This window comes from Schistocerca serialis, unplaced genomic scaffold (assembly GCF_023864345.2).
Source record: "Schistocerca serialis cubense isolate TAMUIC-IGC-003099 unplaced genomic scaffold, iqSchSeri2.2 HiC_scaffold_147, whole genome shotgun sequence".
NCBI lineage: Eukaryota > Metazoa > Arthropoda > Insecta > Orthoptera > Acrididae > Schistocerca > Schistocerca serialis.
This window is the reverse complement of record NW_026047702.1, coordinates 17,501-21,080: the sequence shown is the minus strand read 5'-3', so window position 1 is coordinate 21,080 and position 3,580 is coordinate 17,501. Positions and strand designations below refer to the sequence as shown.

General features: G+C 54.5%; 1 non-coding gene across 1 annotated transcript in view; it reads left to right on the top strand.

Moving 5' to 3' along the window:
* The first annotated feature begins 2,860 nt into the window (after positions 1-2,860).
* The window catches only part of LOC126443414 (small subunit ribosomal RNA), a 1,909-nt gene continuing 1,189 nt past the window's right edge, over positions 2,861-3,580 (top strand). The window contains exon 1 of the ribosomal RNA XR_007581898.1: positions 2,861-3,580. This exon is cut by the window's right edge and continues 1,189 nt beyond it. This is a non-coding gene — a ribosomal RNA (small subunit ribosomal RNA).

Below are 3,580 nucleotides of genomic sequence, written 5' to 3'. Positions count from 1 at the left end.
ACCTAACCCATGTTGTGCCTTAACCTAACCCATGGTGTGCCTTAACCTAACCCATGGTGTGCCTTAACCTAACCCATGTTGTGCCTTAACCTAACCCATGTTGTGCCTTAACCTAACCCATGTTGTGCCTTAACCTAACCCATGTTGTGCCTTAACCTAACCCATGTTGTGCCTTAACCTAACCCATGTTGTGCCTTAACCTAACCCATGTTGTGCCTTAACCTAACCCATGTTGTGCCTTAACCTAACCCATGTTGTGCCTTAACCTAACCCATGTTGTGCCTTAACCTAACCCATGTTGTGCCTTAACCTAACCCATGTTGTGCCTTAACCTAACCCATGTTGTGCCTTAACCTAACCCATGTTGTGCCTTAACCTAACCCATGTTGTGCCTTAACCTAACCCATGTTGTGCCTTAACCTAACCCATGTTGTGCCTTAACCTAACCCATGTTGTGCCTTAACCTAACCCATGTTGTGCCTTAACCTAACCCATGTTGTGCCTTAACCTAACCCATGTTGTGCCTTAACCTAACCCATGTTGTGCCTTAACCTAACCCATGTTGTGCCTTAACCTAACCCATGTTGTGCCTTAACCTAACCCATGTTGTGCCTTAACCTAACCCATGTTGTGCCTTAACCTAACCCATGTTGTGCCTTAACCTAACCCATGTTGTGCCTTAACCTAACCCATGTTGTGCCTTAACCTAACCCATGTTGTGCCTTAACCTAACCCATGTTGTGCCTTAACCTAACCCATGTTGTGCCTTAACCTAACCCATGTTGTGCCTTAACCTAACCCATGTTGTGCCTTAACCTAACCCATGTTGTGCCTTAACCTAACCCATGTTGTGCCTTAACCTAACCCATGTTGTGCCTTAACCTAACCCATGTTGTGCCTTAACCTAACCCATGTTGTGCCTTAACGTAACCCATGTTGTGCCTTAACGTAACCCATGTTGTGCCTTAACCTAACCTATAATGTGCCTTAACCTAACCTAAAGTGCGCCGTAACCTAAACTATATTGCGCCTTAACCTGACGCACGTTGTCGCTGAACCTGCTCTGTAATTGTTATGCAACCCGTTAAAGTAGTGTAGTGTTGCCTAACCGCAACCCTCGCAATATAGTTCGCTACTCGCACTGCCCGGTCCCCTGTGTATCGCGTCATGTTAAACACCTTGCAGGTGTTGCTGACTTTCCACATGCTCCTGCTATACACTGTAGTGTGGATAGCAGCAGGACGTACATGCCCCCCCCCCTTCCCCCCTGCCTTCGCAAGCTGGTCGGTGAGAAGTTTGCATGTTCAATGCCCTTCGCATGCCGACGTACTCAGCCTACGTTGTGGTACGGCCTGTCACCTGTCCGCCGATGTACGCAAAACCCACAAACTGTACTGCACATTGCTCCGTATGTACTGAATGATACATCGTGGCCCATGTGACCGTATGACGACAGCGCCTAGCAACGGCGGACCATACAGTCCAAATATTGTGCACGCAGCTACGTGTCGTCTCCCTATAAGAGCTGGATTGCAGTGTGGTACGCCATACAGACGTGTGGGAGGAACGGACGCCCTGGATGGCGATCAGCATGAGCAGTCTGTTGATGTAGTGGAGCGTGTATTCGGACGTAGTCGTCTCTTCTCACACACCGTGATAGCATGTTGCACCGCGTTCCACATCTGCGACATGCTGCAGAGGCGGGCTGACAGTCGTTCGCGCAATGGACACTGCATACGTACGGGGTCTACCTTCCACGTGTTCTCTAGGCGTGCACATGTTGTTGCGTCTATGTGGGCAGACGTAGTGTGTTGTGACACCTGACACAGGCATGCAATACTCGTTGCAAATGGCGATGGACGTGTACGTTTGCTGGTGACGTTACGCAAATGAACAACCGGTAACCCGTTGTGGTGCGGTTGTTCTCGCTAGAGGTGAATCAGTGTTGGCGACGATCGGTCGAGCTATTAACCGGTTGTTTCAGGGATACCCACCATGCCCACGAACGTGAAAGGGGACCCACCATGCCCACGAACGTGAAAGGGGATCTGGGTGTGAGGCGATACGCGGCGGTGGCTGGGTGGGACCGTCCCCGGCCGGTGAGGGGGGGCCGCCCGGCGTGCTGGCAGCGCGGTGCGTGGGCGCACGCGCTACAGCCGGCTGGTGGGGGCGGCCGGTGGCAGGCGCGCCGGCCGACGGACGCGGCAGGCGGCGCAGCTGCGCGCCGGCGCCCCCTGCTCGCGGCGCCTTGCGGCCAAAGTAGGTCCTCGCGGGCCCGGTGCGAAGCGCGGTGGCCATCTGCAGTGTGCTGGTCCGATTGAGGACTTTGTGCGCTGAGGATGCGCCGCCGCCCGGCGCTCGGCGCCGCGACGCCGTCTGCTGCTCGGTCGCCCCAGCGGTTCTCGCAGGTGGTTTGTATCGCAGCTGTGCGGACGTGTTGGCGCGTGCGCTGTGCTGGGAGAGTTCGCTTCGGCACCCAAGTAGGGCTTTTGTCCTTCTGTGGCGCTGGCGTTGGAGCTGCCGGTCACCGTAGGTGGCGCGTGTTGTCTCCCGCCGGCAATGCCACGACAGCACGCTCCCGGGCCTCTGTCGGCAGCGGCAAGCTCAGTTGGGAGCACGGGTGGTCGCACCTAAAGCGTCTACTCGCCTAACTCCGGGCGATTGCGCCTCTCTCGAACCCGACCAAGTACTTAGGACGGCGCTGCGCGCCGCCGGGACCTGAGAGGGTTTCGAGGTGTGTTGTGCAGGGGAGCTCAGCCTCCTCCTGTTTGCAGAATAATTGAGCGGACGCTTGCGTGTTCGCGCGGGCCCCCGGGACACACTCCCGGGCGGCCGGCTGCTCAGCTCTAGTTGACGCAGCTCCCTGGTTGATCCTGCCAGTAGTCATATGCTTGTCTCAAAGATTAAGCCATGCATGTCTCAGTACAAGCCGCATTAAGGTGAAACCGCGAATGGCTCATTAAATCAGTTATGGTTCCTTAGATCGTACCCACGTTACTTGGATAACTGTGGTAATTCTAGAGCTAATACATGCAAACAGAGTCCCGACCAGAGATGGAAGGGACGCTTTTATTAGATCAAAACCAATCGGTCGGCTCGTCCGGTCCGTTTGCCTTGGTGACTCTGAATAACTTAGGGCTGATCGCACGGTCCTCGTACCGGCGACGCATCTTTCAAATGTCTGCCTTATCAACTGTCGATGGTAGGTTCTGCGCCTACCATGGTTGTAACGGGTAACGGGGAATCAGGGTTCGATTCCGGAGAGGGAGCCTGAGAAACGGCTACCACATCCAAGGAAGGCAGCAGGCGCGCAAATTACCCACTCCCGGCACGGGGAGGTAGTGACGAAAAATAACGATACGGGACTCATCCGAGGCCCCGTAATCGGAATGAGTACACTTTAAATCCTTTAACGAGTATCTATTGGAGGGCAAGTCTGGTGCCAGCAGCCGCGGTAATTCCAGCTCCAATAGCGTATATTAAAGTTGTTGCGGTTAAAAAGCTCGTAGTTGGATTTGTGTCCCACGCTGTTGGTTCACCGCCCGTCGGTGTTTAACTGGCATGTATCGTGGGACGTCCT